Source organism: Mastomys coucha, unplaced genomic scaffold (assembly GCF_008632895.1).
Source record: "Mastomys coucha isolate ucsf_1 unplaced genomic scaffold, UCSF_Mcou_1 pScaffold21, whole genome shotgun sequence".
NCBI classification, from domain to species: domain Eukaryota; kingdom Metazoa; phylum Chordata; class Mammalia; order Rodentia; family Muridae; genus Mastomys; species Mastomys coucha.
In genome coordinates, this window is record NW_022196904.1 from 97,672,996 (window position 1) to 97,685,679 (window position 12,684).

The 12,684-nt window shown below is 46.6% G+C and overlaps 1 protein-coding gene and 1 long non-coding RNA gene across 2 annotated transcripts in view; one reads left to right on the forward strand and one right to left on the reverse strand.

The window, feature by feature from the left end:
- The window catches only part of Nlrp10 (NLR family pyrin domain containing 10), a 32,063-nt gene extending 23,886 nt beyond the window's left edge, over positions 1-8,177 (reverse strand). The window contains exon 1 of the mRNA XM_031387790.1: positions 8,089-8,177. The gene's annotated coding sequence lies outside the window, so the exon portion shown is untranslated. The remainder of the gene's footprint in view (positions 1-8,088) is intronic.
- Positions 7,939-12,684, forward strand: part of LOC116102766 — a 19,933-nt gene continuing 15,187 nt past the window's right edge. The window contains exon 1 of the long non-coding RNA XR_004123269.1: positions 7,939-8,050. This is a non-coding gene — a long non-coding RNA (uncharacterized LOC116102766). The remainder of the gene's footprint in view (positions 8,051-12,684) is intronic.

The window sequence follows — 12,684 nt, forward strand, 5'->3', positions numbered from 1 at the left end:
ACAGCAGCCAGGGAGTGGGCACTGTAGGAAGAAACTGGTTATGTGTTGGCATGACTCACACACAGCCTAGGCTGTGGTAGCGTCACCCAGCCCCACACCAGGCAGCTTTTTCTTGGCACAATGGTTTACAATGATGTTTTTTCTTCTTCTAACTTAGGATAATGGCAAATGGAATCTCCAAAATTGTCTTCGTTTTTGGTTTGGTTTGGTTTGGTTTGGTTTGGTTTGGTTTGGTTTAGTTTGAGGTAAGGATGGATACACACCTCAGTCCTGAGACCCATGAATCCACAGGAACAGAAAACCTTCATGGTGAGAAATAGTTGCTTCGCCAGACTGTTGAGTCTGGAAAGGTATCCTAGTACAGACACACGTGTGTGGGATATGCATGTGGCTAAACCAACCAAAAAGCCAAAGGATGATGAACTCAGACAAAGAAACCACCGTAGTTAGTGGCTGGTCGAATACTAAAATGCTGACAAGTCTGGGGTTGTAACTGTAGAGTGCCTAGGGTGCATGGAACTCTGGGAGAGTGGGAGTTCAGTCACCAACACCCCAGAAAATTGGGTGTGATAGCATACCTGTAATCCCAACCAGGGAAGAAGGGAGCCAGAGAATCAGAAATTGAAACTTATTCTCATCTGTGTGTATAAGCATGACACCTGCCTGAAACGGCATCAGATCCTATTCAAAAACCCAACTGCAAATAGGATGCTAATGAGAAACACAGGCAGCAATTACTTAAAAGATCATACTCTCAGATAAGAGTGAACCGTTTCCTAAGGAAAAGTGTGTTTTGGTCACAATTCTAGTCAAATGCAAAGATACTTTGATATGGGCAAGCTGTTTCTAAATGTTTATATGAAAAAATAAAAATGCCTTCCAAAACAATTTCTGCCTGTCTCGGAACTGTGACCACAGCGGATGTACTGATTCAAACACAAAAGCAGTCAGTTCCAGTGGAGTCTTCTTAGTGATCCATGAGAAGGAACTAACTAAGCGCTGAGAATCCATGTGCTAGTCTTTTCAGAGATTGAGATTCTATAACCCTATAAAAGTTTTGTCTGGTAAAATACATACACAAACAGTTCAAGTATAAAGCTGGGAAAATATTTGAAATTCCTACCAGAGGCCTACTATTCTTATCAGAATTCCCACAGCCAGTTTTTTGGTTTGGGTTTTTTTGTTTGTTTGTTTGCTTGCTTGCTTGATTTTTTGGCCTTTCAAGACAGTATTACTATTTGCTCTGGCTGTCTTGAAACTCACTATGTAGACTGGGTTGGCCTCAAACTCAGACACACACACCCACTCCTCAGCCTTAGAAAAATGATGAGAACAAAGGCATGCACCACCACACCTGGCCTGACAACCTGTTTTGTAAAGGCCAATTGTCTGCTAGGTATAGGGGTACAAACAGTTCACATGTTTACACAAAAAAAATAAACATTTAAATATGCCTGACCTCATATGATTCTACTTTATCACGTTTTCTATGAATGACTTGTAGTTACTTTTTTTTCTATCTGGTTACATCTGTCCCCAGGTCTCTCCATCCCCATGAGTATTCCTGCCTATGTATGACCAGCTGCATTGTTTTATTAGGCTTTCTCAATTGTGACCACTAGAGGGCAAGCTTACATAATTCAGAAATCACTGGCTACCCTTTCTTAGTGCCCAAGCAGTTGTCTAAGATTGCCCAGAAAAGAAATGCCAAGACAGTACAAAATGAGTGGCCAAGGCTTCAGGACTCACTTCTTTTAGACACCTGGGAACCATGAATGGTGACACCAAAGAATGTTCTCCTGTCCTCACCCCTAAAACACTCCAAGTAGACATGTAAGCTGCTTGAAAACTTGAATTGGAAACAGCATAAATGTGAGCCCTCTCCCACTCCAACCAGACCACAATGTGTATTACAACCTAGAAGATCCCGAGGCTAATGTGTGCAGGGGCAGCTCCAGCCTAGTCCTGACTACACCAGTGAGAAATGTCTGAGCACAGAAAAGTGTGGAGCCAGTATATGGCTTTGGAACCCTTATTAAGGAACCTAGCCTCTCTAGATAACACTGGAGTTTGGGGCAGTAACTGTGAGGTATTTGTCACATCCTGGAGACTGGAGGTCTGAGGTCTTTGTCTTGAGATCTTGGTAAAAATGGCTTTACTGAGAATATAAAGGATAGATTGAGGTAAGAGTTAAACTGAAAATATAAGCCATCAGTTTGGATATAAAAATTCATCTGGATGGAGAGCATGCTTTGGGACCACTGAAAAAGCACATGCAACAAAGCCTTGAGCAAAATTGTATGTGTACAAGGAGATCTGTAAGGCTGCCACAAGCTTGCATCTAGGAATAGGTCACTGAGCATCTTTTTGACAATAGATGCTTTCTGTGGCCACTGACATGAGAAAGACCTGTACCACCTGATACCAGTCCCAATTGTCCACCCATGTTCCTTTAACCCAGACTTTTTTTAACCTAGTCTTGCTGTATGCAGGCCTCTCATCAGACAGTCAAATCATTTTTCATTGCCCAATTTAGCATGTCAAAAAAAATTTTTTTAAGAATTATTTATTCTATGTATATGAGTATGCTGTAGCTGTCTTCAGACACACCAGAAGAGGGCATCAGATCTCATTACGGATGGTTGTGAGCCACCATGTGGTTGCTGGGAATTGAACTGAAGACCTCTAGAAGAGCACAGTGCTCTTAACTGCTAAGCTATCTCTCCAGCCCAACATGTGGATTCTTAGCTAAGATTGTTTCCCTACTTACAAAGTTGATGGGCCAAGTATACTAACCCTGAGGGGGTGTCCCTCCCCGCCCACCTGAGAGCTTACAGAAGTATACTAACCCTGAGGGGGTGTCCCTCCCCACCCACTTCAGAGCTTACAGAAGTATACTAACCCTGAGGGTGTCCCTCCCCGCTCACCTGAGAGCTTACAGAAGCAGCTACAATTGAGAGCAGTATAGACATCACCTTTGCCGTGCAGTGAATTAGTGGTCTGTGGCTGATGAACTGGTAAACACCCATCACCCAGTTCATGAGTAGATATCTGAAATTACAGCAGGCAGTGTTAGTCCTGTGTCTTGATAGGTCGGTGTTATGCTTTCCTGGGCCAAGTGACTCAACCATGAACTCTGTTTCCAAGTCCAACTACCTCTCTACACGGTAAGGCCTGGCCTCTAAACCTAAGGGTTGACACAGCTTTCCAGAGCTTACCTGTTCTTACCTAATACAGAGCCCTCGGGCACTATTAGACTGTTAACTTACTTGAACTGAAGCAGCTGGCACCTTAGTTGGAACTTATTAAAGATAATTTTCATGCTTAAGTCTACATTTAGAAGTCAAATAGAGGGCTGGGGTTGTAGCTTAATGATAGGGCGCGTTCCTAACATGCACAAGACACTGGGGTTCAGTCTCCAGTAACACCACCACCACACACACCCCCAAAGTTAGTATTAAATAGGTTTTAGGCTCTCTGCAATCATCCGCCAAATTCATTCCAAGCACTGGCCTTCTCAGTTATACTGTTTCTAAAATCCTAATAGACTCTCTATTAGGCCTGCCTCCTAGTTAAGGAAGTCTAACCCTGCTCTGATACATCCAAGGACTTTGAGGGAGTGACACTCTCTCCTGAACGCCTTTGCCATTGTGGTCCTCCTAACTTAATTCTCAATCTCCAACTGCTTGCTAGAATTGTTACCTCCTCCCACTACACCTTGTCTCGTACACCATGTCCTACCTTCTGAGATGCCCATGGCACTACTCACAGAAGACAATGTCTATGGCAGGGCAACAAGTAGAACCAGCTTGGAACATAATGATGGAAGTGGGGTGGGGGTGGTGGGGGTGGTACGTGCCTTTAATCCCAGCACTCTGGAGGCAGAGGCAGGCTGATCTCTGAGTTAGAGGCCAGCCTGGTCTACATAGTGAGTTTCAGGATAGCCAAGGCAATACAGAGAAACCGTATCGTGAAAAACAAAACAAAGGAAAAGACGATAGTTTCACTCTTCAGGGTCCTTGGGCGTCCCTACCTGGGAAAGCCTCACCGGATATTTTCCAACTGGGAATTGAGTCTGCTACTGTTTTATCTCCTCCTCTTCTTACCTCTGCATTCGCTCCAGTTCCAGCTTTATCCTCGCCACTCATCATTTAGCTGCGGGAGAATAACTTGTGACTTCCTAGTGCCTTATTAAGGCAAAAGCCATCTGTTTCCTTGGGCAGCTTTTCTATACAGACTGTACTGTAGCCAGCATGCCCATCATTTCCCCTGGGTGAAAGGTTAGCCCAGCTGTCTGTGGCATAAAACAACCACCATTTCATAATGCTCACAGTTCTTTGGATCAAGGCAAGGCAAGATGCCCTGAAGCAAGGATGACTGGTCTTTCTATGATATCTGGTGCTCAACTGGGAAGAGTTGGCAGCTGGGATGATTTTAAGAACTGGGGATTGTAATCTCGTGAAAGCCTTTTCACTCTTAGGTCTAGTGCCTAGCTGTAGTAGGTTAAAGGCTGGGCTCAGCTGGGACTGTCAAGTAAAGCATATGTATATTCCCTCTCCCTATCCTTGTATTTCTAGGCATCCCCAAGGCATAGAGGTCTCAGTGGATGGGCTTCCAACATGTTGGCTTAAGGGTCCAGTGAGCAAACAAACACTAGAAATACCAAAGGGCCTTCTATTCCTTCACCTCAAAAGTCATGTGGCCTACAGGCTCAAGGGGAGTTCACATAGAACTTCCTCTCAGCAAGAGAAATAGCCAAGGTTTTACAACTCTGCTTCAAAACTGCCACATTCCCTTCCTGCAGAATGCTGACTCTGATAAAAGTCACAGATACTTTCTCTGGGCCTTGCTAGGCAATTCCACCAGGCTAGCCTAGAACTCCCTTAGTGATGTCTAGAATATAGTCTCTCTCACAGCTCTCAGCTGGCCTTGAGCTTGGTTCTGTTTCTTGGAGTGTCTGGTCTGGGAGCTTAATACACCTGCTATAGTCCTCTAGAGCTATGGGATTCAAACAGTACCAGCTAGTTGGTTTCCTGGAGAAGTAACCAAGTGGTCTTACCAAGGCTGCCAAAGGGGCCTGGCAGACAGTGACCAGTGATAGTCTCAGCAAGCCACTGTATCTGCTCGATCCAGTCTGGTTTTCAGGGGGGTGATGGTGCTATATGGGGCAAGATCCCTCCCTTGAGGGAGATCCCTCCAGTCTTGATACCATTCCATCATGCTATTTGGGAAAAAAGGACTTATTTGGGGCTTGTCTTACAACACACCAGGGCAAAGGCCTTTGCAGTGTATGTGGGAAAGCTCACAGATTCCCAGAAAAACGAACTCACTTCTGCCCAAATAATGAAGCAAGACCTCACATAGTGTAATGAATTCATTTTAGAACCTTAATACACTGTTTCTGAGGTCATGAGCATGTCAAGAGTCTCACCATCAGCAGATAGTCCAAAAGGGGATCCTATATAGGACTCAGCCTTCAGATGTCTGTGAGCTCTGCAGGGTACATGTCTGCTTGATGTATACAGTACATGCTAAGTGCCTGGCCTTGGTAGACCCTGGTTCTGGCAACTCATAGCCAGCTTGGAAATGTCAATGATGTAGACATGACTTAACTGAACAGGGGTGGCAACTTCAAAAGCAACAGGGACCAGGTGAGTTAGTAGTGAGGACCTGGCTGAGTGTGAGGTCTGTAGGAGAGTGGTGTGCTCTGATCCTGGTGTGAGGGCTGCTACTTCTTCAGCCCCAGGTTTCTCACATTCTCTTAGTATTCAGGAGACTAAAGCAAGATAAATCATGTCCTATCTCCCAGTTGTATGTAGGTGGTTGTGTTCGTGCGTGTGTGTGTGTGTGTGTGTGTGTGAGAGAGAGAGAGAGAGAGAGAGAGAGTGTCCACGCGCATGCTTGTGTGTATGGGATGTGTTAGGTCCCAAAGAAACATTGGGACAAATGGCTGGCTGTGGAGCTTATTAGCATAGCAAAGCACACACTAGCCTCTAGACTCAGAGTACTGTGGTTCCTCTCAGCTCTTCTCACCCCTCCCCCCCCCCACTCCGTACCCTAAATCTCTTCAGCTCAGGGACTTCCCTTGCCCCAGCTTCTTGTTCTGCCATGATCCTGCCCTTTAGGCAGAGCATTCTTCTGCTCTCTCCTCTCTTGTCCCACTTGTCCCCTCTCTTGTCCTCTTAGCTCTTTCGGTCCTCTGCACTTGGCTCTTGGTCCTGTCTCTTGACCTTCTCTCTTTTCTCTTCCTCTTCCTCTTCCTCTTCCTTTTTCTGCTCTCTCTCTCTCTCTCTCTCTCTCTCTCTCTCTCTCTCTCTCTCTCCCCACCCCTCCTCTCATGGCCCGGTTCAATCTGGACTCTGGGTGCACTTTCCCTCATATCTATAATAAAAACCTTCTCAACCATACCTTGGAGTGGTTGCATCCTTATTTTCAGGATTAAACTCGTCTCTGCACTTGCACTGCAAGCACTTGACTGACAACATCTCCTCAGCCCTAACCAGATATTTAAATATTGTCGATTTATTCAATGTAAAAATGTTCAGGACAACCACATATGCAGGCTGAATGCAACAGGTGCACTGCTGGCTGCCACTCCTGAAAGGCACAGGGTTAAGTCTCCCAGCACTAGCAGGGCTCACTCAAACCCTGCCCTCTCACACTTGCCTGCAGAGAATGAATGTGGGCCTCTCCCCGCCCCTGACCTGGATGGGAAGTTAGCTCAGACTTCCCACAGCAGATGCACTGAAAAGTCCTTCTTAGGCCTCTATGACCTCTGCAAGAAGATTATACCTGTAAACCCCAGCAGCCAGAAGGTGGGGGAAGGGACAGAGTAGCCTGGAAGACAGGCAGGCCCTGGTCACCCCTTTTGCATCTGCTCTATCTCAGTGGTCCCTTCACTTAGCCTTCCCCAGCTGCAAATCAGATAAATCTTGGAAACAGGTTCAAAGCCAGGTGTCCTGGTTCAGAGCTGACCGCTCTAGGGAAGGCTGTACCCTAGACATCAGCACAGAGTTCTCAGCTGGGCCGGTGGAATTGCCTAGCAAGGCCTCAAAGAAAGGATCCTTGGGCTGGAGAGATGGCTCAGCTGTTAAAGGCTAGGCTCACAACCAAAAATATAAGAAAGGATCCTTGACTTTTATCCGTGTCAGCTTTCTAGAGGAACCTGACAGTTTTGAAGCACAGTTACAAAATCTCAGATATTCCCCTTGTTGAGAAGGAAAATCTGTGTGCACTCCCCTTGAACCTATTCGGGTGAACCAAGACTGCTAGATATTTTCCAAAGGATTTGTGGTGTTAATGAAAAAAAAAAAAAAGCACAAAGGAACATAAACAGGAAGAAATGGTCTAGAAATGGGAGTGTTTAAAGGCCTTGGTTCTCTGGCTCTGAGAATCACAATGAGAGCCAAAAGAACTAGATTGTGGGCCTGGGAAATACAGTGAGAGAAAGACAGCAGCAGGAGTGGATTTCTATTCCCTGCAAGCAAAGAAAGAGACATTGTGATTGAAGAGTAATTGGGAAGACATGGACCGGGAGAACTCAGGAATCAAGGAAATCATAGGCCGACACATCTCTGCAGAAGGGACCTGAAGAGGGAGAAAGCATCCGGGACTCCCCAAGCAAGCAGAAAGCGCAACCTCTTAGCCATCTCTGTCCCGGCAAGGTTTAAAACCAGCGGTGCTCTACCGACGCCGGAAAAGATGGAGCGGTTGCCATGGCAACGTGGAGCACACATCGAAAATAAATAAATAAGCAGACCAGTTGCCGCAGCCGCGCCCCCGCGGGACAGGCGCGCAGGGGAGGGGACCCCTCGGGTCCGGGTCCCCGCAGCCCGCGCGCCCTCGCCATTGGCGGAGACAGAGGGGGGGTCACCCCCGGGGGGCGAATGGTACAGTCCTCCGCCCGCGCCCCAGCCGGGCCCGCCGCGAGTGAGCGAGCACCGAGCCCCGCGCAGCCGCCGCCCGTGGAGCCCCAAGCCCAGTCCAGGACAGCGATGGAGGGAGTGAGCAGCCACCGCACCCTGTCCTACAGCCGCTGGAGCTACGACAGGTAGGGCGCGTGCGGGGAAGATGAGCTTCTCCCGGTACCTCTGGTTGGCCTCGCGTGGGCGCCGCTGACGCGCGTGCTGGAGGCGGATGCGGGCGTGAGCGCCCAGAGCTACCAGCATGGATTCCCGCACCGGTATCCGCACGGGTATCCGCAGGCATCCGGGACCCGGGGTGCCCATGGCCTCCGATATCCAGAATCAGAGCTCAGGCGCGGGCATCCTAACACCTGCCCGACAGAACGATGGGAGGAGTGTGTGTGGGCACCGAGAGCCTCGGACTGTCACCTCGAGGTTCAGGTGGGCGCTAGAACCCGGGAAAGGCCGTGCCGGCCCCTCACTGCCGCGGTGTGCCCAGCCGACCCTCAGTGGGTGACCTGGTTTGTCCCGAAGCGGACTAGCAGACTTGCACCTGGAAGTCAGTCGGTTCCTGCACCGCCTGACTGGCGGGATAGTAGCCCTGAGCAGGATGTCTACGCGCAGGAGAGGCTCTAGGCTCCAGCGGAGGTGTCAGGCTCCGCGCACACCCCGCGGTGATGGCAAGCGGCTGCCAGCGTGGGCGGCTTGGAGCCACGCTCCCCACGCACTGGCCCTGGAGGAAGGAATCATCCTTCCTGGCGAAATGAGAAAAATAAGGACAGCAAAATGAGTTAGTGATAAAACAGAGTAGATTTATTTAGAGACTATATCCGTTCTATCATTTTGTTTTCCTTTTTGCGTATTAAATGAGCCCTTCTCCCCATTTAAAAAGGAAAACATGCAGATAATAGTTTTTGTTGTTGTTGTTGTTGCTGCTACTACTGTTGTTTTCGTTTTTTTTAAGTTCTCAACCCTGTGTAAATCTCCAGAATCCTGGAGTGAATTTTCAGAGCCCTGGCTTTTAGCAGTGAAGGCTGGAAGAAACTTCATTAACAGATCTCCCCGCCCCCTTGCTCTTCCTTTTGCCTTCGTTGCTTCCCTCTGAGAAACCCTTGCTGCACCTCTGACAAGGCTTGTTTTTCAAGATTCAGAGGAACAACGGGTGTCTCTCCTTCCCAAGGCTAATTCCCTGAGGAACTCTCCTCCCTCTCCCAGGGTCTCCCCTGCATGGTGATCCCATTTGTCTCCTCTTAGCAGGCAGACCTACAGGTTTGTCCACTTTCTCTCTGGGTGGTTGCACCTGATACATCCCTTTCTTTGCATCCTAGGCCTCCTCTGGGACAAGGACACTTTCAATTCCCTGTCCTCTGCACAGCCCTAGCCACCTTCTGACTCCCACCTCTCAGTTCCAGTGAAATTGCTCTTCTGAACACCAGTGTTCTGTCTAGAGAAAACTAGTGCTCTGGGGGTAAAGGACATAGAGGACTTAGAACCATCTCCCAAATGGCTCCACTGTCTACAGTTGAGTAGAGACAGGTAATAGCATATGCCAAATGCATAATGAAAATATAGAATTTAAAGTTGTGCTAACCTTTAATAGTAACTAAAGGCAGGGTTTTGCTCTTATACAAACAAATCAGAGACTCTGGAGTTAGACAACCAGGATTCAGATCATGACTCCAGCTAGCTAACTTCAGAGAACTGTGTCCCTGGGACACAGTAGTCACTGCCATTGCTCTTTTATTAGTTAGCACATAACTGTTCTTGGGAACCCTGGTTTTTCAGTAGCTGGGTAGGAGATTTTTACTCTCCTTTTTAGGCCATGGAATGAAAACCTTTCTGGGGTCAAGTGTCTTTTCTTGTTACCCAGACATCTTCAATATCTTGGGAGTTTTGTAAAGAAAACAGAATCCTGGCCAATGTCTAAATTATCTAGTTAAGGCTATTAGGAGGCTAGACTTTTGTTTGTGTAAAAGTTCCCAGGTGTGAAACCACTGGTTGGGCAGTTCTCTGGAGCCCCTGGTCTATAGCAACCACCTCTGTTTGCGTTTCAAAACATCAATATTAAATGCAAAAACAACATCGCACAACCTCACAAAGCTGTTAAAATATTAAACCACATGTGTACAAAGCATGCAGATATTAAAAATTAAACTCTGGGCTAATGAGGTAGCTCAGTTCAGTCCTGGGTCAACCCCCAGCACTACATAAAACAAGAATGGTAGTACACACATGGAGTCCCAGTACTCTGGAGGTAAAGGCAGGATGATCAAGAACTCATGATCATACAAAGTTTTGGGCTAGTCTGTGCTGCATAGAACCCTCAGAAAAGGGGAAGTGGGAATTCTATAATCCAGCTGTCTTACCCTGACCTCCGTGAGTAAGCTGTTCTTAGTGGACAGTTCTTGTACTTTGGCTTGGGCTCAGCTCAGCTTTTCTGGGCCAGGCTTGCTACTCAGCTGGTACCAAGACTGGGAAAGCCAGAACAGCTATGTCTCTCTCTCCATGAGCTTTCTTGTGACAAACGAGTTCTCAGGTGAGACACCCACTTCGTGTGTGGATCTCTTATACTTCTCTGTGGTTAGCTTCACTTCTGTTGGCCATGACAGCTCTTGACACCTTCCCACTCATTTGTTTGTGATACTGCAGTAACTAGGGATTGAACCCAGGGCCCCACATGTGCCAGGCTAGTGCTGTACCACTGAGGTATAAATAGCTCCAGGCCTCCTTTTAAGTTTACTCTGAGTCAGGGTCTCACGAGGCTGCCCTTGAACACACCGTGTCATTCACTGTGCAGGCCTCACAATTTTTCAGTTCTCCTGCCTCGGCCTCTTGAGTAGCTATGATGGCCATCCTGTATCACCTGACCAGACTGGAACCCTTTCTAGGAGACCCTGATCGCTAGCCTCAGATGCTAAGCAAATGGCCTTGTCTCTTCCAGCTCGTTAGAAAAACAGATCATGCCGGGCGGAGGGAGCACACGCCTTTAATCCCAACGCTTGGGAGGCAGAGGCAGGTAGATTTCTGAGTTTGAGGCCAGCCAGCCTGGTCTACAGAGTGAGTACGGACAGCTAGGACAACACAGGGAAACAAGAAACCCTGTCTTGAAAAACCAAAAAAAAAAAAAACAAAAAAAAAAAAAGAAAAAGAAAAACAGACCACACCATGCATGACTTCTCATCACTTTCTAATTTCATGTCATTTTCAATCCCAAAAGTCACTCCATTTGGGGGACTTTTGTTGTTGTTGTTTCCTTTTTAATCTTTGCTATTATAAACAATTCGATGATAAACATCCATGTTTATATAGAACTTCCCCTCACGTCTCATGTCTGATTATTTGATTAGCACAGACACCTTGAGGAAGGATTGCTAGCTTTAGATCCTGGCTATTGCCAGGTTGTCTACAGAGAAATGAATTGTTTTCTGTTCTCACACATCACTTTGAATGCCTTCTTTGACAGTAATCTGCTCACCAGTTTAGCCTTTTAGACTCTGAGTCAAAGTGACATAGAAGTTTGGTTTTCTGGAGTCAGCATGATCTGGCTGAAAAGCCCAGCTTGACCAATTACTAGTTATATGACAGGTGGTGTGACCCCCACTTACAAAATAGATAATAGTATCAGTCTTTTAAAGCAATCCATTCATTAAATATTTTTTTAGCACTAATGCCAGGCAGTGACCTAGAAACACAGCCAACAAAACAGGGCCCCAGTCTCATAGAGCTTGCTGACTAGTGGGACTGAGATAGACATGGACAAATATCAAGCAAGTTGTGGAAGTGCAGAGAAGAAAAATATGGACAGAGGCTGATTGTGCAAGCAGGTGGAGAAGGGAAATGTTTCATCACTCAGCGTGGGGCAGCTTCCTGGCAAAGTGATTCTTCCCAGGGGAAGAGCAAGAGAATGAATCCTTTGGTGAATGGGGAAGAGTGTCCCCTAGGAGGCAGCACTGAGGGGTCATAAGGTCAGAATGTGGCTAGAGCATTGCAGAACAAGCAGGCAGAGTGACCTTTCTCATTTTTGTAACAAGTCTTTCCCGTTCCTTCCCAAATTCTGTATCTCATGCGTCTGATTTGACTTGATTTGATTTGATGATATGTCCTAGAATTTTAGATAAGTGGCATCACTGGGTTTATGCTGTCACACATGCCTTCTTTCACACAGAGCCATTCTGTGTTCTTCCTGCTTGCCCGAGTCCGTAGACCATATCATATCTGCTGAGAAAAAATTTTCATTGTACAGATATACTGAAGTTTATCTAGTCATCCACTGGAAGACTTCGGGGTTGCTGTTAGTTTGGGGCTATTATAAATATAGCTTTTGTGACTATCAAGCACAAGTCTATGTATGGGTGTGTGTTTTTATTTTTCGTGGGCAAACATTTAGCAGAGGAATGTCTGTATTATATGGTTATTGAACATATCACATTTTAAGAAACTTTTCCAAAGTGAGTGAACCATTGGACACTGTCAGGAGCAGTGGTTGGGAGTTCTAGCTCCTCCACATCCTTGGGACAAGCCGGTACAAGGGAAAATTTTAACTTGAAGTATTCCAATAGGTATGTAGTGGTATGCTTTTGTGACTTTATTTTGCATTTTCTGAGTAACTAATGATATTAAGACAATTGTTATGTGCTTATCTACCATCTGTATGTCTTTGGGAGGCAGTATATTGTGTAAGGGTTTTCCCTATTTTCAAAATGATTGTCACTGCTTGTTAGGATTTGAGTTCTTTTGCTTTCTTGGTTGTGGTGTGTGTGTGTGTGTGTGTGTGTGTGTG